Here is a 23,715-nt window from a genome sequence, read left to right as displayed (position 1 = left end):
ACAGTCCATTTAGGTGGGACTGTTCTAGATGGAAGTGTTCCTAAGGTTTGATAGCTGGCATCAGCAATATATGGAGACAAATGACAAAAATAATTCAACACTGTAAAATCTATGGGATGCAGCCAAGGCCATGCTAAGAGGAAAGTATATTGCAATACAGGCCTACCTCAGGAAAGACGAACAATCCCATTTAAGCAGTTGAAAATCACAATTAATGAAACTTGAAAAAGAAGAACAAAGGAGGCCCAAAGTCAGTAGAAGGAGGGACATAATAAAGATTACAGCAGAAATAAATAAAATTGAGAATAAAACAATAGAAAGAATCAACGAAACGAAGCACTGGTTTTTAGAGAAAATAAACAAATTAGATAAACCCCTAGCCAGACTTACCAAAAAAAAAGAGTCTACTCATGTAAACAGAATCAGAAATGAGAAAGGAAAAATCACTACAGACACCACAGAAATACAAAGAATTATTAGAGAATACTATGAAAAATTATATGCTAACAAACTGGATAACCTAGAAGAAATGGACAACTTTATAGAAAAATACAACCTTCCAAGGCTGACCAAGGAAGAAACAGAAAATCTGAACAGACCAATTACCAGCACAAAATTGAACTGGTAATCAAAGAACTACCTAAGAACAAACTCCCTGCACCAGATGGCCTCACTGCCGAATTTTATCAAACATTTAGTGAAGACCTATTACCCATCCTCTTTAATGTTTTTCAAAGAGTAGAAGAAGAGAGAATACTTCCAAACTCATTCTATGAATCCCGCATCACTCTAATATCAAAACCAGGGAACGACACCACAAAAAAAGAAAATTACAGACTAATATCCCTGATGAACATAGATGCAAAAATACTCAACAAAATATTAGCAAACCAAATTAAAAAATACATCAAAAAGATCATCCATCATTATCAAGTAGGATTTATGCCAGGGATGCAAGGATGGTACAATATTCAAAAATCCATCAACATCATCCACCACATCAACAAAAAGAAGGACAAAAACCACATGATCATCTCCATAGATGCTGAAAAAGCATTTGACAAAATTCAACATCCATTCATGATAAAAACTCTCAACAAAATGGGTATAGAGGGCAAGTACCTCAACATAATAAAGGCCATATATGACAAACCCACAGCCAACATCATACTTAACAGCAAGAAGTTGAAAGCTTTTCCTTTAAGATCAGGAACAAGACAAGGATGCTCACTTTTCCCACTTCTATTCAGCATAGTACTAGAGTTCCTAGCCATGGCAATCAGACAACACAAAGAAATACAAGGCATCCAGATTGGCAAGGAAGAAGTTAAACTGTCCCTGTTTGCAGATGACATGATACTGTACATTAAAAAACCCTAAAGAATCCACTACAAAACTATGAGGTCTAGTATCTGAATTCAGCAAAGTTGCAGGACACAAAATTAGTACACAGAAATATATGGCATTCCTATACACTAACAATGAACTAGCAGAGAGAGAAATCAGGAAAACAATTCCATTCACATTTGCATCAAAAAGACTAAAATACCTTGGAATAAGCCTAACCAGGGAAGTGAAAGACCTATACTCTGAAGACCGCAAGACACTCATGAGAGAAATTAAAGAAGATACCAATAAATGGAAACACATCCCATGCTCATGGATAGGAACAATTAATATTGTCAAAATGGCCATCTTGCCTAAAGCAATCTATAGATTCAATGCAATTCCTATCAAAATACCAACAACATTCTTCAACGAACTAGAGAAAATCTTCCTAAAATTTATAAGAAGAATTAATATTGTCAAAATGACCATCCTGCCTAAAACAATCTACAGATTCAATCCATTCCTATCAAAATACCAATGACATTCTTCAACGAACTAAAGCAAGTAGTTCTAAAATTCATATGGAATCACAAAAGACCCCAGATAGTCAAAGAAATCCTGAGAAGGGAGTATAAAGTGGGGGGGGATTACACTCCCCAACTTCAAGCTCTACTACAAAGCCACAGTAATCAAGACAATTTGGTACTGGCACAAGAACAGACCCATAGACCAATGGAACACAATAGAGAGTCCAAATACAAACCCAAGCATATATGATCAATTAATACATGATAATGGAGCCATGGATATACTATGGAGAAGTGACAGCCCCTTCAACAACTGGTGTTGGCAAAACTGGACAGCTATATGTAAGAGAATGAAAGTGGATTATTGTCTAACCCCATACACAAAAGTAAACTCAAAATGGATCAAAGACCTGAATGTAAGTCATGAAACCATAAAACTCTTAGAAGAAAACATAAGCAAAAATCTCCTAAATATGAATATGAGCAACTTTTTCCTGAGAACATCTCCTTGGGCAAGAGAAACAAAAGTAAAAATGAACAAATGGGACTGCTAAAAATGGGAACAAACTAAAAACTTTCTGTATGGCCAAGGACACTATCAGTAGAATAAAAGGCATCCTACAGTTTGGGAGAATATATTCGAGAATGACATATCCAACAAGAGGTTAACACCCAAAATATATAAAGAACTCACATGCCTTAACATCCAAAAAGCAAATAACCCGATTAAAAAGTGGGCAGAGGATCTGAACACTTCTTCAAAGAAGAAATTCAGATAGCCAACAGGCATATGAAAAGATGCTCCACATTTCTAATTATCAGGGAAATGCAAATTAAAACCACAATGAGATAATATCTCACACCAGTTAGGATAACCAATATCGAAAAGACACGGAACAACAAATGCTGGCAATGATGTGAAGAAAGGGGCACCCTCCTACACTCCTGGTAGGATTACACTAGTTCAACCATTGTGGAAAGCAATATGGAGGTTCCTCAAAGAACTAAAAATAGAAATAACATTTGACCCAGTAATTCCTTCCCTAGGAATTTACCCAAAGAAAACGAGATCCCAGATTCAAAAAGACTTATGCACCCTTATGTCTATTGCAGCACTATTTATAATAGCCAAGATATGGAAACAATGTAAGTGTCCATCAGTAGATAAATGGATAAAGAAAATATGGTACATATACAATATTATTCAGCCATAAGAAGAAAACAAATCCTACCATTTGTAACAACATGAATGGAGCTAGAGTATATTGTGCTCAGTGAAATAAGCCAGGCAGAGAAAGAGAAGTACCTAATGATTTCCTTTATTTGTGGAGCATAACAATGAAGAAAAACTGAATGAACAAAACAGCAGCCTACTCACAGACTCCAAGAAGGGACTAAGGGTTACCAATGCGGAGGGGTGGGAGATGGTGGGTTTGGAGGGAGGGAGAAAGGGATTGATGGGCATTATGATTGGCACACATGGTGTGTGTGGGGTAACAGAGAAGAAAGTGTAGTACAGAGAAGACATTAGTGACTCTGGCATCTCACTGCGCTGATGGACAGTGACTGCAATGGAGTGTAGAGGAGCTTGATAATATGGGTGAATGTAGTAACCTCAATGTTTTTCATGTGAAACCTTATGGGTGTATATCAATGATTTCTTAATAAAAAGAAAGGCAACAAATAAATATGTAGAAATGAATAAAAAAAATGAAAATAAGATAAGAATGACTCTAGTAAGTGTGGTTTAAATAGGCAAGTCTTTGCGGAATATATAAAAGATCATTTAGTTGGACATATTTGTCAAACATCTCTCATCAAATATTTTATGGCAGGTATTTCAAATTAGTTTTTGTGTGTTTTGTGTAGCAAATTTAAATTAATGGAACTCATATGATATAGTCATATAAGGAGATATATCTGTATTTCTTGAACTTTATATAGATACATATTACTCTGTATGTGTATATATGTATCCATACACATTATATACACACACACATACCTTCATGTATATATACATGTAAGATAAAATAGATACACAGTAAATACTTAATGCATGTTTAATAAACGTAATATAAATCTTGAGGTACATCTCGTGGCCATGTGGTTTGTACTTAATAGATATTGAATGGTAATAAATGTAGAACCAATAAATCTAATCAGAATTACTTGTGGTCCTAAGGAGTAGAGAACAGCTCTGGTAGTGTGGACACAACACTGAGTTTGGAGTCATTAGATCTGAGTTGTAATGATCCTGAAAATAAGCATAATGTATTTTTCATGAGTCTTAATGAGAATTTCATGTAAAAATTTTAAGGTGGGTGATTATCCATATATGATCCAATGTATGTCATTGATGATAAACATTTTATTACAAGTAAAGGTGAATATATTGGATGAAGTATTTTGTAAGAGGGAAACTGAAGTAGGAATTGGAAGAAATTAGCTCCCAGTTAGCTACCACGTATGAATGAAATTGTGAAAAATATTTTGCTTTTCTAGGCCTCAATCTTCTCATCTATATAAAACCAATCTGGAGAACAGAGGGGTTTCTAGGTCATATGAAAGGATATTTCTCCTCTAATGTTCAGAATCAATCTGTGTTTTGTAATGAACATGTGGATGTGCATTGGCAGATCATGGGGCAGGGACATTGTGGGAGGATGGAGGTGATGCAGGGGCATTAGAATCAGATGTATAAATTTGTGTGGTTGCATAGAAAGCACATAGGTCTTAGAGTTTAAAGTATCTGGGCTCCAATCATAGTTGTGCAAATTAGGAGGAGTCACTTTCTGCAGTCCCACTTTTCTTCTCAATAATTGGACCGTTTCTTGTGATTCTTGCCTTATTCCACATTCAGTAGTCATGGAATCCTTCAGTAATTGAGGTAACCAGGTAATGTGGTGAAGACAGAGGCCAAATTGGCTCACAGATACACTGGGGATATATATTGTCCATCTTAGACCCTTTTTATATCTCAGTTTTATTGCCCTGTAGTCAGGGCTCTGGAGCTAGCCTGCCTGGGTCTGAATTTCAGCATTATCACCTATAAACATGTGATGTGCCTGAACAATTTACTTAAACAATCTTTGCCTCACTTCCATCACACTTAAAGTGGCCATGATTATAGTACCACCTGCCAAGATTGTCATGAGGAGTCAATGAGTTAAAACCAAAGAACTTGGAATAATTCCTGTTACATTGTAACTGCTTCATAAATGTGAACCATTACTGTGTTCACTTCTATATCCATTCTATGTCTATTTTATGCCCACTTCTAACTTGAGAACCTAATTGTTAAGTGAAGATGAGTCAATATTTCCTTTTTTCAACTCTGAAAATGAGCACCATACAATGTTGCCTTTCTCCCGGTCCCTTTTTCATTTTTGGCTTGAGTCTACTAAGTCTTTTTTTTTTTTTTCAAGATGAAAAGGTGATGGGGTTTTTCTGGTGCCTTTTTTGGGAAGGGTCTGAACTTAAACCAGAAGCCAGCTAATTTGTTTCAGTGCCATGGTGTTGCCTGGGATTCCTAAAGCCGTTCTCCCTGTTGTGTGGATCACAGCACATTTTCATGCTCCCCTTACCCAAAGGGATGCTGACATTTGGGAAAGGCACCTGCTGTTGTCTTTGGTCTTGAGCTGGGGCACCATTGTCTCACAGCCTTCTGGGTACCTCCTTAGTCTCTCCCAAGTGTTCTGATCCAGGGGAGGAAAGGGGAGGAAGACAGTAAGATAGAGACAAAAACTGAGAGGGAGACATGGATAAGAGATCAAGAAGGATAGTTTCTACAACTACCTGTAGAAAAACAAAAAAAATAAGAGGAACCACTCTAACCACATAATTTTGTATTTTTGGCAATTCCATTACATTTCTGGCAATCACTCATTTTTCCTGAGAAAGATACATGTAGGGGCTTGTTCCTCCCATCATCCCTTCTCTTGATGGTACAATTCTTAAATTTATTACATCCTCTTATACTGTGGGCATGTAGGATACATGTTATATAATATTATTTGTTCTACTCTTACCTTACAGAAGGTAAAATTTAAATCTCATCCATCTCATATGCTTAAAAATCTTTAGCGCACTGACATGTATATAAAGATTCTAAAAACATGTTTATTGGGTAATTAACTGGAAAAAATTATATAAAGGGCCCATGAAACCCTACATAAGCATATATTTTAAAACCAGGTTAAATACAGATTATCTTCTATTTTTAGTATTTCCACAGTGTCAAACATTTAGACATCTGTGTTTTAAGTCAGTGATTTTTTTCTTTGTGTTCATATAAGAGACACAATAGTTTCCCTACTTTCCTGTTTTCTACATAGAAATTTTCAAAGCATTCTAGTAATAAATCCCATGAAAGGTTTTGACTGTAATGGCTTTTCAAAGCTTCCACACGAAGAAACTCATTTAAGACCAGGCCATAAATAAGACCTCAGTGTTAAAGCAGGGAAGGCCCTGTGTATCTAAATCCATTAAATGAATAATTTATTCTGCTACTCATCTGTCACGTTTTGAAGGTCACATAACAATGCTTATTTCTTATGGCCCATTGCAAGCTGTAGAGTCGGTGGCTGAGCCAAGTCCTTGAGTCAAATACTTGAAGTGGGTAATTGTATTTCTAGGACTAATACCTGCAGTTATGTTCACTGGATAAAATTGAATCTCCTGCCCTGGGAGGGTACTGCATGTCTGCAAGGGCAGGAAAAAGATTTCTCCACGTTGTATCCAACCTCTGAATAGTTACATCATATTGGAATATTTCTGGAATGTAGTCAGCCTTTTTCTCTCCCCAAATACATGGCCAGGAGATTTTTCACAAATCAAGGTGGAGGGATAGTGTGGAAAGGATATGTCTGTGAAGTAGGTGGATCTGGGTTTGAGACTCCTTTTGGCCACTCACACACAAAGTCTATCATTAGACAAGTTGCTTACCCACTCTAGATCTCCTTTTCCTTACCTATTAATTGAGGTGAATGCCATCTATTTTAAAAGGTTGTTGTGAAGCTTTAATGATTTAACACATGTGAAGTGATTTCCACACTGCCTGACACATAGTAGATACTCAGTGTATGGTAACACATCATTCCCCTGTTCTTTCCTACAGGTGGGGTCACGTAGGATTAGAATCCTCCCCAGAGCGAATCGGGAAAGCCTCGAGCAATTCTGGTAAGATTGCTCTTCACATTGCTATATATTCTGTTTATTCTTACACATTTTTGTTGGACTTTAATTTACTAAGTTATAACTTACATACAGTAAAGTCCACAAATCTTACGTGTATAGCTCAATGGACTTGAACATATGCATACATCTTGTAACTACCACCCTGATCAAGATAGAGCACATTCCCAATGCCCAGGAAGTTCCCTTGTGCGTTTTTATAGTCAATTAAACCAAGGACCAGGTGCATAATTTATAGCTCACACTCCAAAATGAAAATGTGGGGCCCCGTGTTCAAAAAAATATTAAGAATTTCAAGGTGGTGGGAAAAGAACAGTAAACCGAGCATAGGACCGTTGTAAATGTGGAGCCTGATGAGACATATGCACCCATTAAGCCTGCCCTGGTTACACTCCCACCAGAGTTAACTACTATTTCAACTTCAGTCACTATCCATTATATTTGTGAACTTCATATAAATGGAATTTACTGTGCATACTCATTTGTGTCTGTTTTTTATCCTTCCACATAACATCCGTAAGGTTCATCCATGATGTGGCATGTTTTTGTAGTTTTTATTTTTCTTGCTGTGTATATTCCATTATATCAATATATACTCTAATTTATTATCTATTCTCCTGTTGATAGATACTTGGATTGTTTCCAGGTTTTGGCTATTATAAATGAAGCTGCTTATATGTGTCTTTTGGTGGACATATAAACACTTGGGCATCTACTTAGGAATGAAATTGATGAGTTATGATTAAAACACTCTAGTAAGCACTTTATGTGAAATGATTACACATTAGGGAAATGCAAGTTAAAACCATGAGATCCCACTAAACATTCACCAGCATGGCTAAATTAAAAAGACTGAAAAGTCTGTATCTTGGTGAGAATGTTGAAGCAATGGATACATATTGCTAAACATATTCCTGACTTATGACCCAGCAGTTTCACTTCTGGATATATTTATTTTCTACCTTCTGAAGTCACTTTGAGGAAACATCTAAAATAAATCTCAATGTGATTCTTGCTTTATTGATATGCTTCAGTGACCATTTGCAGTGGAAGTCAGTCATACCTAACTTGCTGGTCATGATAGTTAGGTGTTTTATGTATCTGCTTAACAGCTCCTGCTATGTTACTTCTGTTCTCCCAGTTGTAGGAAAGAGATAGATTAAGGCAAAGAGGGCCTCGGGGGAGAGCAAAAAGTTGTCATTCAGAACCATCTTTTATTTGTCATATTCTTATAGCTTATTAGTGGAAGAAAGCCAGAATAATACACATAGGCACTTGGTGTTTTGCAAAGAGAATATTAATGGACCTCAGATCTATTCCTCTGAGGCAAGAGTGCAGGCTGACTTGAAAGTATTCAGAAAAGTCCCGACAACTGATTTGACACTTTAGTGCAGCAGGCTCAGTCCTTCCACTTCCTTACTCACTGGCTTCCAAACACTAGCCCACAGACTGTGTCCTGGTGTCCTGAGGACATTTTAGAAAAGTTATAGTCCCTGGCATTATCCTTTGGAGTTTCTAATTCAGCAGATCTGGATTAGGACCTAGAATCTGCATTTTTCAGAAGCTCCTTTAGTCATTCAGCAACCAATCCTAGCTGACCCATAGCATGTAACAACAGCTGTTAGAGCTGCAGACCGTTGCTGAACCTCTGCCTGTTCAGCTGGAGCACAGTTTTATTCAGCTCTTTTGCCAGCTCCCTCCCCAGATGGCTGTACCATTTTCTTAATCCCTGTGAAAGCCAAAAATTAAAATTCTGAGACTAGAACTGATGTCACCCCTCACCTAACAAGAGTACAATCCATCTCCTTTGGCAGGACCTACTCATTGGAGGGATCCTTCTTAAATGAGAAGTGCCCAAACTCTTAAATTAATCACCTTGCCCTTGGCCCTCTTAGGTGTCTTTGACAGGGCCAGCCTCTCTAACTGAGCTGTCTGTTGAATATTTGCTGTTAAACATTTGCAATGGCCCAGTCTCTTTGCACATGTATTATTTCACTTAATCCTTACAACTTTTGTGAACTTGATACTATGATTATGCTTATTTTATAAGAAAATAAAGAACAGTGAGATAACTTACCTAATAAGTATTCTAATAAATAGTAGGAGGCCTGCAGCACTACAGAACTGTTGCAGCTTGGGGCAGGTATATTTGGAGTTACTAAAGATAAACCAGGATTTGAACACAAGTCTTTCTGATCTTGTAGATGATGTTTAGTATCTACTTCCTGTCTCCTTTGCCTCTTTGTCCAAGCACATAGTTTATGTAACAACATGTGTTACATTAGAATATGATTTTTATTTGTCACATTATAAGTGTTTGACTTGGAATTCGGGGACTCCAAGAAAGGGTTCTTCACTCTGTGGTGTAGAGCCCATTTGTTTTCTATGAGACTTGTAGAAGTACAGGGAGCAGGGTTTGTTTTATAATAAAGTCCATTGCAGGCTGTACATAAATTGACTGCTCTTCTTAGTTATGTTTTCCTGATACCCACAGTAGCTTGACCTAAATGAAGAGATAATTGCTCAGTCTGCTACAAACATTCTGATCCATTTGGTGATCCCTTTATTAAATGAAACAGGCCCTTTTATTCCTTTATGGATACTGCCTGTTAATAGAATAATCCCAAAGCTATTAGCATTTAAAGAGTTATTAGAAAAAGATGTCCTGAATTGTCCCTTATCCTGGCTCTTGGTTGCTCATGGGACCCTTGCTTTTGCTAATTAGCCTGAAATGGATATTAAATGCATTGATCTCTATCAGGCACATCCTGGAAGGAAAGCTTTTGTGAAAGTCATTTCAGTTGCAGACGTAGGTTGCCTTATCTAAGCATCTAACCCAAAACAATAGTCACTGGTAATGTTCAAGAATTCCAGAAAAATAGAACAAAACAAAAACCTGCAAAAGCACAAGCAGGGATCTTAACATTTCTTGAAATGCCCTTGCATAAGCCCTGAACCCACACGACTTAGGTTTATTTCCATGGGAACCAAGCACACACAAAAAAAGCATAACATCTATGTCCTTGTTTTTCACTTCAAGGAAAGCGTTTAAGACCTGCATCTCATAACATAGCATAGGGAATAAGTGCTCTGCTCTTGAAACAGACAGAGCTGGGTTGAAATCTTGGCTTCTACCTGTATCAGCTATGGGACCTTGGGCAAATAATCTCCTTAGGTCTAAATCTGCCCGTCTTTAATATGAATGAAAATCTACAACACATATCCTGTGGTATGGGGTTGTGAAATGGACATGGTAAGATTATTCAACAAGTATTTGTTATTAATAATAAAGACTAGTATGAGACTCCTGGGACATGGCATCAAAAAACAGTAGATTCTAACTCTTGTCAGTTAAGTGTTAAAATTATAAGAGTAAAGAAGAGAGTTGTTTTTCTTCTTTTTGAGGGACTGTTATGTGGCATTGTAGTAGGAAAAGGAAAATTGAAGTTTGGTCACAATAAAGACCTAAATATGAATCCATGTTCTGTCTCTGGTTTAGGGCACAGTTGTTAAACTCTCTGAAGTCCAGTGTCTTTATCTGTAAGAAGAAGATGATTGTACTGTGTTCAAGTGCTGTATTGTCTGGATTTCCTGAGAAAATATTCATCAAATGTTTAGCACGCTGACCATTCTCAGTATTTTGTGGTTTGTTTTCCTTTTCCTTCATTGGCGCCACATGTTAATGTTCCTCCTATTGGTAGAGTTGGAGAAGGAGAAGGATAATGGAGTGGTGAGAGACAAGCAGCAGTGGGGCTGAGTGTGGAAGAGGGCTACAGGGAAGCCACAAGCCAGAGGACACAAAAGTAAAGCAACATTTAACTTTTAACTCTGGTTTCTCTTACTCCTACAAACCTCCCTGAGATCCAGTGGCAACAATAACTCTCCAGTACTTGAGAAACACTAAACCATTTTTCAAAGAAAAACACATAACAATCCCCACAACACACATACACCTTGAATCCATTTTCTCCTGGAGTCATTTCCCTATTTCTTGCCACTTTGACTCACAGAGCAAGACTGTGAACTCTCTTCTACCTTCTTGCTCACTCCTCTCAGTTTCCTTTTAGTTGAAGAGGCAGTGATTAGAAAAACATATGTGCTTCTCTTGAGGTGGGGAATTCATCTTTTCTAATCAACAATGCCAAACCAGGGGCCTGCATCTACAGTCCATGTCTCTTTAAGCTTCCAGCCAGGAGAAGCCACTTGGGGTGGGAGTGCTGACTTCTCTTAAGAGACCTGACTTGGATTCCTGGACTTCCTCGGCCCTCTCAATTCTCTAACCACTGCTTAGAACTCTGCAGGATGCAGAGCCCTCCTGCTGGAGCTGCGGGGTGGCTGCTGAGCCTCTTTAATTCCTTTCATCATTTGAGTCACACGTGTCTCAGTCACAATGAGGCACCTGCACAGCATTACCGTTGTCACCATGACAACCAGTGCAGGCTGGGGACCAGGCAGGCTCACACAGTGAGGCCTGTGTTCCTGCTCCCTGCTGGTGGTGCTGCTGACAGACAGTGTTTCCCCAAGTCACCGTGATGCAGGCCTGGTGGCCTTTCCTCTCCCCTTCTGCACTGAGGCAGACAGATGGGCTGGGGCTGAAAGCCAATTTCCAGAAGCATCTTAGGTGTTGGAAGAAGTTCCCAGGGGAAGCAGACAGCCACGTATTCTTCCCTGTTAGTGTTGTTTGAGCTTAGCCTTTCAACAGGTGGGGTGCTTTTCTCATGAGCAGAAAGAAAAGAGGAAAAACCAATCCCATCAGTTACCATGGTGAGGCTTCCTGATGCTCCCCAAGCCACTTGCTGCTCAGGCCTTTGCCTCCTTACCACCGCCATCAAATGAACTGGTCTCAGCAATATCACAGAATGTAAAATGCAGACAGACTCTTTGGAATAACGGGGACAAGTCTCAATCCCAGCTGTGAACCTTACAGTTATGCGTGCTTCATCAGCTTCTGACTTCTGTGAGGCTCTCAAATTGGGCACTAATTATGGATCGATGGATCTATCACTAATTCGTTGTGATGGTAAAAAGTCAGTGGTAATTGTAATATGCCCAGTGCATCTATGGCCCAGCTAGATAAACAGTTGTGGCTTGTATTTTATTACCATGAACATGGAGGTACTAATAAGTTAAGATTAAGAGTTTGAACTTTTATTTTTCTGGCAACAGTGGAATTGGCAGAAAGTATTTTCCCAGGGTCCTGTAGCAGCTAGTACTTGAACACAGTAACAGTCTCTAAGTGCGCTCCTGGGACCTGTCCCATCCACATCACCTGGGGGCTTGTTAGAAAAACAAATTCTCTGGTACTTCTCCAGACCTACCAAATCAGAATTCTGGTGGTGGGCCTCAGTAATCTGTATTTTAACAAGCCCCTGTTTGCGTTTGAGAATGGAAGGAGGGAATAGTTGAAAACTTCTTGAGAACAGAGAGGGTACCTTACCTATTTTTCTGTTTCTGGTGCTCAGCAGAATGCTAACACATTATGTATGTTCTTCAAACGTTTGCTGGGTGAATGGATCTCCTGCTGTCCTGTGGGTGCTGGTCCAGCATTGCTTCACCATCGCTATGCATTCTTCGCTCCCCATTCCCCAGCAACCAGGAGCCACAGAGAAACTTGCCTCCGTCCATAGTCCCTAAACTGCTTTTCATATTCCAATTCTAGATTCAAAGACATTGATAGAAAACACTGTTAATTACAGTTATTAAATATAGTTAAACAGGCATCTTTATCCCTGACCTTACTTCTCAGATCCCTAATTTTCAACAATGCCACACTGTGGCTTTCCAGACACATGGGCCTGGGCTCGGGCGTCAGGCTCCTTCCAGCACTCCTGGCCATGCAGCCTTAGGCACATTTAATACCTCTCAGCTTCAGTATTTTCAAAGTCTTCATTTAAATATCTTCCATAATCAGAACCTTATATGCTTTGGTCTATAGATTACAACTAATTTAATGAGAATATATTACTAATTAACTTTCAACAAATGGGTTCTCTGTTATTATTATTATTTAGGGTAAGTATTGATGGGAGGGACTTGAGATTTTATATTTTTTGAAAAAACCTGCCAAAGTTTATTGAGTGATGTAATAACTGAACCTGGTGTGAGAAAGGAGGTTCTTGCCTTGATCTGTTTATTTTTCAGGAGAGGAACAGAATCAGGATGCAGTGTTTGGGGAATAGATGGATAGGACAGCTCTAGAAGGAATAGATGGATCTGGACACAGAGGAGGCTCTCAGTAAGTATGGGCTCTTATTATTTTTATTAGTATATGGCCAATAACATTTTTTAAAAATCTTGGTTTTCCTGGTTGCTCATTCTCCAGCCATTGCAGGGGAAGCTTTGACCATTTTGGAAGGGGTGAGTGCAGCCTAAAACCCAGGCTTGAGCATCCAAATCAGGTTTCTAAGCCCACAAGGAGACTAAGCAAGTGCTTTGGTGTGGATAAAACAAAAACAAAAACAGAAACCAGCTTTGATGAGAGTAAAGGAGTTTTTCAGGAATTCCCATTGCTGAGTTTACATGTTAAAGCATAAAAGAGAAGAGTATAAAGATGCATAAAAAGGAGTAGGGTAGGAGGGACAAAGGGGGCCAGGAGGGAGGCAAGGAGAGGAAAAGAAAGAGTGAAGAGACAAGAGAGAAGAAAGAGAAGGAGAAAATGACACTGGGAATTCTGAAAGCATAGTAAGCACTCCATTCTCTGCGCCTAGGCAGAAGATGAGAGGACTCGGAAACGGCAAACGGCACTATGCGAAAATAGAGCAGTAATGCCTAAGGGGAGGACTTTTAATGGATGGACTTGAGATTTGCTCATGTTGTCCCACACATTGTAGCCAGGTTTGAAGAGAGCAACATTTCCTTGTTGCCTTTGAGGGCAGAGAAGTGCATGGAACACAAAGAGGTCAGGACGGGCATATAGACAGTGTATTAGCCTAAGGACTGAGGCAGGGACAGACACTATCGTCATCATCATTATCATTGCAAGTGTTAGTTAGCATCATGTCCACAAGGCCAAGCAGAACTTGACACACTTCAGGAGCTACCATGCACAGTGCTGACCAGGTAGGACAACTCTACCCAAGGATGACAACCAGATGAAAACCTACACCCAGGAGAAAAAAGCATTCCACAAGTCACCCTAAATGAAGGCCATTTAGAACCTAAGATGATGTTCCTAAATAAAGACCAGGTGAAAACTATTTGGGAGCATAAGTCTCTTTATCTCAGTTCACCCTTGACCTGTTTTAATGAGTGCTAAAGGGAGGGGAGGAAGAGGAGAAGGAAATACTGAATACCACAGTATTGACTCAAAGTGATCACATAGTAAAGCAAATAATAATGCTTGAATTTGGTGAAAACAAAAACAAAACAAGCAAACAGTAAGCACTGAAGTTGAAGTAAGGTGAAATAGGTTGTCTTGTCTAAGCAGATGGCTGAGTTTGGTCAGAGTTCCCATTGGAAACAATTATGATTTCCTGTTTTCACATATGAATTATAGAATATAAATATCACCTTCTCCTCCATTACCTAAGCATGGTGTGTTTGACTGAGCTATTCTTTTTTTTAAAAAAACTTTTTTATTAAGGTATGACTGATATACACTCTTAAGAAGGTTTCACATGAAAAAACTAGGTGGTTACTACATTTACCCATATTATCAAGTCCTCACCCATAACCCAATGTAGTCACCAAGATGCCAGAGATCCACTATGTCCCTTCTCTGTGATACACTGTTTTCCCCGTGATCCCCCACACCATGTGTACTAAACATAATACCCCTCAGTCGCCTTCTCCCTCCCTCTCCACCCACCCTCCCACACCCCTTCCCTTTGGTAATCACTAGTTCATTCTTGGAGTCTCTGACTCTGCTGCCATTTTGACCCTTCAGTTTTGCTTCATAGTAATACTCCACAAATAAGGGAAATCATTTGGCATTTGTCTTTCTCCACCTGGCTCATTTCACTGAGCATAATGTCCTTCAGCTCCATCCATTTTGTTGCAAATGGTAGGATTTGTTTCTTTCTTATGGCCGAACAGTATTCCATTGTGTATATGTACCACCTCTTCTTTATCCAGTTATCTACTGATGGACACTTAGGTTGCTTTCATGTCTTGGCTATTGTAAAAAGTGCTGTGATAAACATAGGGGTGCATATGTCTTTTTGAATCTGAGAAGTTGTATTCTTTAGGTAAATTCCAAGGAGTGGGATTCCCGGGTCAAATGGTATGTCTATTTTTAGTTTTTTGAGGAACCTCCGTATTGCTTTCCACAATGGTTGAACTAGCTTACATTCCCACCAGCAGTGTAGGAGGGTTCCCCTTTCTCCACATCCTCACCAGCATTTGTTGTTCTTAGTCTTTTTGATGCTGGCCATCCTTATTGGAGCGAGATGATATCTTATTGTGGTTTTAATTTGCATTTCCCTGATGATTAGTGATGTAGAGTGTCTTTGTCTGTTGGCCATCTGAATTTCTTCTTTGGAGAACTGTCTCTTCATATCCTCTGCCCATTTGTTAATTGGGTTATTTGATTTTTTGGGGTTGAGGTGTGTAAGTTCTTTATGTATTTTGGTTGTTAACCCCTTATCAGATATGCCATTTACAAATACATTCTCCCATACTGTAGGATGCCTTTTTGTTTTGTTGATGATGTCCTTTGCCATACAAAAACTTTTTAAGTTTGATGTAGTCCCATGAGTTCATTTTTGCTTTTGTTCCCCTTTCTCGAGGAGATGGGTTCAGAAAGAAGTTGCTCATGCTTATATTCAAGAGTTGTTTGCCTATGTTGTCTTCTAAGAGTTTTATGGTTTCATGATTTACATTCAAATCTTTAATCCATTTCGAATTTACTTTTGTGTATGGGGTTAAACAATAATCCAGTTTCATTCTCTTGCACGTAGCTGTCCAGTTTTGCCAACACCAGCTGTTGAAGAGGCTGTCATTTCCGCATTGTATATCCATGGCTCTATCATTTATTAATTGACCATATATGGTTGGGTTTATATCAGAGCCCTCTAGTCTGTTCCATTGGTCTATGGGTGTGATCTTCTGCCAGTACCAAATTGTCTTGATTGCTGTGGCTTTGTAGAAGAGCTTGAAGTTGGGGAGCATAATTCCCCCTGCTTTATTATTCCTTCACAGGATTGCTTTGGCTATTCCAGGTCTTTCGTGGTTCCCTATGAATTTTAGGATGATTTTCTCTAGTTCGTTGAAGAATGCTGTTGGTATTTTGATAGGAATTGCATTGAATCTATAGATTGCTTTAGGCAAGATGGCCATTTTGACAATATTAATTCTTCCTATCCATAAGCATGGGATGTGTTTCCATTTATTGGTATCTTCTTTAATTTCTCTCATGAGTGTCTTATAGTTTTCAGTGTATAGGTCTTTCACTTCTTTGGTTAGGTTTATTCCTAGGTATTTGATTCTTTTTGATGCAGTTGTGAATGGAATTGTTTTCCTGATTTCTCTCTCTGCTAGTTCATTGTTAGTGTACAGGAATGCCACAGATTTCTGTGTATTAATTTTGTATCCGACAACTTTGCTGAATTTAGATACTAGATCTTGTAGTTTTGGAGTAGATTCTTTAGGGTTTTTTGTGTACAATTTCAAAAAGGGATTCTTTAGGGTTTTTTATGTCATCTGCAAAAAGGGACAGTTTAACTTCTTCCTTGCCAATCTGGATGCCTTGTATTTCTTTGTGTTGTCTGATTGCCATCACTAGGAACTCCAGTACTATGTTGAATAGAAGTGGAGAAAGTGGGCATCCTTGTCTTGTTCCCAATCTTAAAGGAAAAGCTTTCAACTTCTTGCTGTTAAGTATGATGTTGGCTGTGGGTTTGTCATATATGGCCTTTATTATGTTGAGGTACTTGCCCTCTATACCCATTTTGTTGAGAGTTTTTATCATGAATGGATGTTGAATTTTGTCGAATGCTTTTTCAGCATCTATGGAGATGATCATGTGGTTTTTGTCCTTCTTTTTGTTGATGTGGTGGATGATGTTGATGGATTTTTGAATGTTGTACTATCCTTGCATCCCTGGCATAAATCCTACTTGATAATGATGGATGATCTTTTTGATGTATTTTTTAATTTGGTTTGCTAATATTTTGTTGAGTATTTTTGCATCTATGTTCATCAGGGATATCGGTCTGTAATTTTCTTTTTTTGTGGTCTCTTTGCCTGGTTTTGGTATTAGAGTGATGCTAGCCTCATAGAATGAGTTTGGAAGTATTCCCTCCTCTTCTATTTTTTGGAAAACTTTAAGGAGGATAGGTATTAGGTCTTCACTAAATGTTTGATAAAAATCAGTGGTAAAGCCGTCTGGTCCAGGGGCTTTGTTCTTAGGTAGGTTTTTGATTACCAGTTCTATTTCATTGCTGGTAATTGGTCTGTTCAGATTTTCTGTTTCTTCCTTGGTCAGCCTTGGAAGGTTGTATTTTTCTATAAAGTTGTCCATTTCTTCTAGGTTATCCAGTTTGTTAGCATATAATTTTTCATAGTATTCTCTAATAATTCTTTGTATTTCTGTGGTGTCCGTAGTGATTTTTCCTTTCTCATTTCTGATTCCGTTTACATGAGTAGACTCTCTTTTTTTCTTGATAAGTCTGGCTAGGGGTTTATCTATTTTGTTTATTTTCTTGAGGAACCAGCTCTTGTTTTCATTGATTCTTTCTATTGTTTTATTCTTCTCAATTTTATTTATTTCTGCTGTAATCTTTATTATGTCCCTCCTTCTACTGACTTTGGGCTTCATATGTTGTTCTTTTTCTAGTTTCATTAATTGTGAGTTTAGACTGCTTATATGGATTGTTCTTCTTCCTTGAGGTAGGCCTGTATTGCAATATACTTTCCTCTTAGCACAGCCTTGGCTGCATTCCACAGAATTTGTGGTGTTGAATTATTGTTGTCATTTGTCTCCATATATTGCTTGATCTCTGTTTTTATTTGGTGATTGATCCACTGGTTATTTAGGAGCATGTTGTGAAGGCTCCATGTGTTTATGGGCTTTTCATTTCCTTTGCATAATTTATTTCTAGTTTCATACCTTTGTGATCTGAGAAACTGATTGGTACAATTTCATTCTTTTTGAATTTACTGAGGCTCTTTTTGTGGCCTAGTATATGATCTGTTCTTGAAAATGGTCCATGTGCACTTGAGAAGAATGTGTGTTCTGTTGCTTTTGGGTGTAGAGTTCTGTAGATGTCTGTTAGGTCCATCTGTTCTATTGTGTTGTTCACTGCATCTGTGTCCTTACTTATCTTTTGTGTGGTTGATCTGTCCTGCAGAGTGAGTGGAGTACTGAAGTCTCCTAGAATGAATGCATTGCATTCTATTTCCTCCTTTAATTCTGTTAGTGTTTGTTTCACATATGCTGGTGCTCCTGTGTTGGGAGCATAGATATTTATAATGGTTATATCTTCTTGTTGGATTGACCCATTTATACTTATGTAATGTCCTTCTTTGTCTCTTGTTGCTTTCTGTGTGTTGAAGTCTATTTTGTCTGATACAAGTACTGCAACTCCTGCTTTTTTCTCTCTGTTGTAAAAAAATATCTTTTTATACCCCCTCATTTTTAGTCTGTGTATGTCTTTGGGTTTAAAGTGAGTCTCTTTTAGGCAGCATGTAAATGGGTCTTGTTTTCTTATCCACTCAGTGACTCTGTCTTTTGATTGGTGCATTCAGTCCACTTACATTTAGGGTGATTATCGATAGGTATGTACTTATTGCCATTGCAGGCTTTAGATTTGTGATTACCAAAGGTTCAAGGTTAATTTCCTTGCTATCTAAGAGTCTAACTTAACTCACTTGCTATGCTGTTACAAAAACAATCTAAAGGTTCTTTCTTTTTCTCTTCCTATTTCTTTATCCTCCATTTTTTGTATATTAGGTATCCTATTCTGTACTCTTTATCCCTTGACTGACTTTGGGGATAGTTAATTTAATTTTGCATTTGCTTAGTAATTAGCCATTTTACTTTCTTTACTGTGGTTTTATTTCCTCTGGTGACAACTATTCAACCTTGAGAACACTTCCATCTGTAGTAATCCCTCCAAAATAGACTGTAGAGATGGTTTGTGGGAGGTAAATTCTCTCAGCTTTTGCTTATCTGCAAATTGTTTAATCCCTCTTTCAAATTTAAATGATAATCTTGCCGGATAAAGTAATCTTAGTTCCAGGCCCTTCTGCTTCATGGCATTAAACACATCATGCCACTCCCTTCTGGCCTTCTGTAAGGTTTCTGCTGAGAAGTCTGATGTTAGCCTGATGGGTTTTCCTTTGTATGTGACCTCATTTCTCTCTCTGGCTGCTTTTAACAATCTGTCCTTATCCTTGATCTTTGCCATTTTAATTACTATATGTCTTCGTGTTATCTTCCTTGGGTCCCTTGTGTTGGAAGATCTGTGCATCTCCATAGCCTGAGAGACTATCTCCTTTCCCAGACTGGGGAAGTTTTCAGCATTCCTCAAAGACACTTTCTATCCCTTTCTCTTTCTCTTCTTCTTCTGGTATCCTTATAATGTGAGTATTGTTTCGTTTAGATTGGTCACGCAGTTCTCTCAACATTCTTTCATTCTTAGACGTCCTTTTTTCTCTCTGTGCCTCAGCTTCTTTGTATTCCTCTTCTCTAATTTCTATTTAATTTATTGTCTCCTCCACCATATCCAACCTGCTTTTAATACCTTCCATTGTGCTCTTCAATGATTGGATCTCTGTATATATATCTTTCTGTACCTCCAATAGCATGTAGATGATTTTTATTTGAATTCCCTTTCAGGATGAGTCATAGGATCCATGTCATTTATATATTTTCTGGAGTTATATTAATTTAACTCTGAACCAGGTTCCTTTGGTGTTTCATATTTGTATATGGTGCCCTCTAGTCTCCAGAAGCTCTACTCTCTGGAACTGCTCAGTCCCTGAAGCAGTGTCGGGGTTGCAGTAGAGCGGTATTGGTGCCTGGGGGGAGGAAAGAACTGTTTCCTGCTTCCCGGCTTGTATGCCTGTCTCCACTGCCTGAACCAGTGGGCTGAGCACACAGGTATAAGCTTTTGTCCCAGAGCAGCCGGATATGGATCCCTGCTTTCCACAAGGAGCTAGAATCAGGAATTCTGCCTGTATTAGCTTTCCAACCCTGTAATCACATGAGTATCATGAAAGCACCATGAAATGTAGGTTTGTGCTCCCAGAGCAGATCTCCGGAGCTAGGTATTCATCAGTCTCAGGCCTCCACTCCCTCTCTGCTCCATTTCTCTTCCTCCCACCGGTGAGCTGGGGTGTAGATGGGCTTGGGTCCTGCCGGGCCACAGCTTTGGTACATTACCCTGTTCCTTTGTGTCTGCTCTTTTCTACAGGTGTATGCAGTCTGGCACAGTCCTCTTTCCTGTTGCTCTCTCAGGATTAGTTGCGCCAACTATATTTTCTAATTGTATCCAGTTTTAGGAGGAAGCCTCTGTCTCTCCTCTCACACCACCATCTTTAATCTAAATCTCCTGAACTATTCTTTGCAGGAGGAAAGGTGGGACTCCATGGCACATTAAAAGGCCTATAAAAAGAGGATTTTCCCAAATAGGAATGAATTTCGAATGCTGGGCTGTCTAAATATGAGAAGATACCACTCATTTCTGTTTTTCCATCTCCTTCAGAGTGCTGATGTTCAGGAAGTGTTGTTGAATGAATACGTGAATGTGTTAGAAGTTCGCTGGTGGGATGGCTCCTCTGAGATGGCTATATCAGGTAAGGCTTCCCTGAAGACCCCGGACTTAATACTATTCCATCCCTGCACCCAGAGCAATCCCTTTAACATGCAAGTGAGTTAGCATTGCTCCTCTGCACCAAATTCTTCACTGGCTCCTCACTTTCTTAGAGCAAAAACCAGTGTCCTAACAGTGACCCCACACATTACTGAGCTGTCTGAGTGTCCTGCTCGTTTCCTCCTCATTCACTCTGGCTCAGATGCTCCCTGTTTGGCTCTTCTCAGCTAAGGCATGCTTTTGTCTTAAGGCCTTCTTACGTGTTGTTCTGTGTGCTCAAATATTCTTCTGTCAAATACCTGCAATTACAACACACCATATTATTTATATGATTTTATTTTTCTTGTTTATTTTCTGTCCCCTTCATCTAGAATGGATGCTTCACAAAGGCAGGGATTATTTTTACCTATTTTGTTTAGAAATGTTTCTGATTCACTAGAATAGTACCTAGTACATAATAGATACTCAATAAATATATACAGAATGAATGAATAAAAAGTGGATAGAATAATCACTCAATGAATTTCTTTTAGGCATCTTTCAAAATGGATGTAGTAATTAGTTCATATAGGTCTGTGCTTTTTTTTAAAAAAATGAATTCTTTGTTGAAGATAGGTAACTCAGAGAGTAGATATTTTGACCTATTCTGTCTAAAGAAAGGATGAATTTCCTTCATGGAAGGAATTTCTGTTTACCAGCCACAGGGTTTGACTAGAGGAAATTCTGATTATGAGTTCATATTCATTTTTCAAAGATGTTACAGGCTCTCATTGGGGTTTAGGGAAAGATTTACTTATAAAAGCATCTAATAAAGTACATTTCCCAGTGAAACACTCACTGGAGAATACATTCTCCAAGATCTCATTACATTGTTATTATGCAATATGCCTCCTAACTGCCTGGGTCACTGTGCTGCCAAAATACCTCATAAAGGGAATGTGATAAATCTCACTGATTTTTCATCAGTCTCACCCCACATCTTAAGTTAGAAATACTGTCTCCCACCCAATGCTGATCCAGATGAGCTGAGGTAGTGGTAGAATGTTCAAAAGAAACTACAGCAGCTCTTCTCACATGGAGTCTTTCTAAGATGAACACCCAGGACCTCATGTCCTTGAGAGGCTTTTTTTTGCTAAAGAAACTGAATTCCTTTCAAGTGCAGTTATATTGAAAAGAACAGTGTTGAGGAGCCATTGTTATGTCTTCCTACAATGAATGTGCACAGCTTTCAAGTTAAAACTGGATATTTGAAAATCTAAGAGCTGTCTCTATGGATTTTTTGAATTAGAAGCTCTCTGTAATACGTACGTCAGTGAGATCCTTTGGAACCTACAATCATTGTGCCCACGTGAAATAGGCCAGACCCCACTGGGAATCAAAAGTGTAAACTACTCATTCATTTGGTAGAACTGGGTGGGAGCAGGGACGGGGAAGAGGAACTCTTTCAGGAGACTTACAGACAGACACACACATAGGTATATAAGATATGTGGAGGTGGGGGGAGAGAATAAGGGTTTTTTATAATATGTCAACTACTCAGAGATTTTTATTTCTATAGACAAATCAATATACTTGATGTAATTTTCAGTGTCCCTATTCAAGTGTCAATATGGATTATATAGATTAAGTTTAATTTTGTAAAAGCTTTTCCATTGCAATAACCTTTTGTACTTCAAGATTCAAAGTACCTCAAAGAAAATGGAAAAAAATTGCATTCTTAAAAGTATGTTGTCCTGGTAAGGTTCAAAATGGAACAGCTTATCTGATATATTCTTGACAGTCCTTTGTTTGTTTTTTACTTTTTATTTAGACCCTCTGGCATTAAAGAGACTTACTGGATAATATTTTTGTGAACTTAAATTGGTTGCTGCCAAATATGAAAAGAACAGAACTGTTGTTTCTTGAGCATTTATTGTAAGACAGAAACTTTGCTAAATGATACTTTATTTCACTTAATCTCCATGACTATTAAAACAATGATCTTTTCCTTACATAAGAGGAAACTGATACTCAGAAAGCATAAATTATTTTTCCAAGGCCACACAGCTTCCAAGGGAGGGGGCAGCTGCAAACTCATCTCTTCTACTGACTTCAAAACCTATGCTCCTTATCATGGACACACACACCCTCTACAAGGAGAAAATAGCTGCATTTTCTGCCAATAGAATCTGACTCAGTCTATTTTTCCTCATTTTAATTGGAAAAATAACATAATATTAAAAATTAAAAAGAAAATTAAAAAGCAATCCTCATGCCAAAAGTTTAAAATAATTAAAGGATGTTACGCTTACACAAAAATTTAGGCAAATATATTTTGTGTTGTTATAATCAAAGAACATAAAACATATAAATAGTAAATTCATGAACATAAAGTTTATACTTTACTCTTTTAATTTTATGTATATGTGACATGATGTTACAAATTTTTTAAATGTTTTAAAATACTTATATTCCATTGAGTGGGAATACCATAATGTTGGACATTTTTAATTATTTCTTATTTTTAGGTATATAGTTAATATTGCACTCAATATCTTAACTGAAAGGAGAAAAAAAGCTTAAATGAATGTTTCTCCAGAATAATTTCTGAGAATGGGATTACTGAGATATCTTTCTGTTCATAAGCACTGATACATTGCTTTTGAAAATGATAGATCCACATTGCAATTGCACCTTCTACTGTTTAGCTTAGAAATTTTACTACCTCTTCACTATCATTGCCAATTGCAACTTATCTTAAAAGTCTGTCCATTCAGTAGCAAGAAAATATAATCTCATTGTTTTAATTTGCATTAATTTGATTATTTATAAGACTGAACATTCCCCATATATGCATTTAGAATGTTCATTTTCTTTTTTTATCATGCAATCCAGTGGCACTGCTTAGACACACTATTGTATCCTTTGTA

General features: G+C 38.1%; 1 long non-coding RNA gene across 1 annotated transcript in view; it reads left to right on the top strand.

Annotated features, from left to right (window-relative positions):
* Positions 1 to 21,194, top strand: part of LOC140844283 (uncharacterized) — a 224,885-nt gene extending 203,691 nt beyond the window's left edge. Inside the window, exons 2-4 of the long non-coding RNA XR_012122430.1 lie at positions 6,976 to 7,037; positions 13,194 to 13,287; positions 20,699 to 21,194. This is a non-coding gene — a long non-coding RNA (uncharacterized lncRNA). The remainder of the gene's footprint in view (positions 1 to 6,975; positions 7,038 to 13,193; positions 13,288 to 20,698) is intronic.
* The last annotated feature ends 2,521 nt before the right edge of the window (positions 21,195 to 23,715 follow it).

The sequence above is a fragment of the Manis javanica genome, chromosome 11 (assembly GCF_040802235.1).
Source record: "Manis javanica isolate MJ-LG chromosome 11, MJ_LKY, whole genome shotgun sequence".
Taxonomy (NCBI): Eukaryota; Metazoa; Chordata; class Mammalia; order Pholidota; family Manidae; genus Manis; species Manis javanica.
This window is presented reverse-complemented; position numbering and strand designations above follow the sequence as displayed.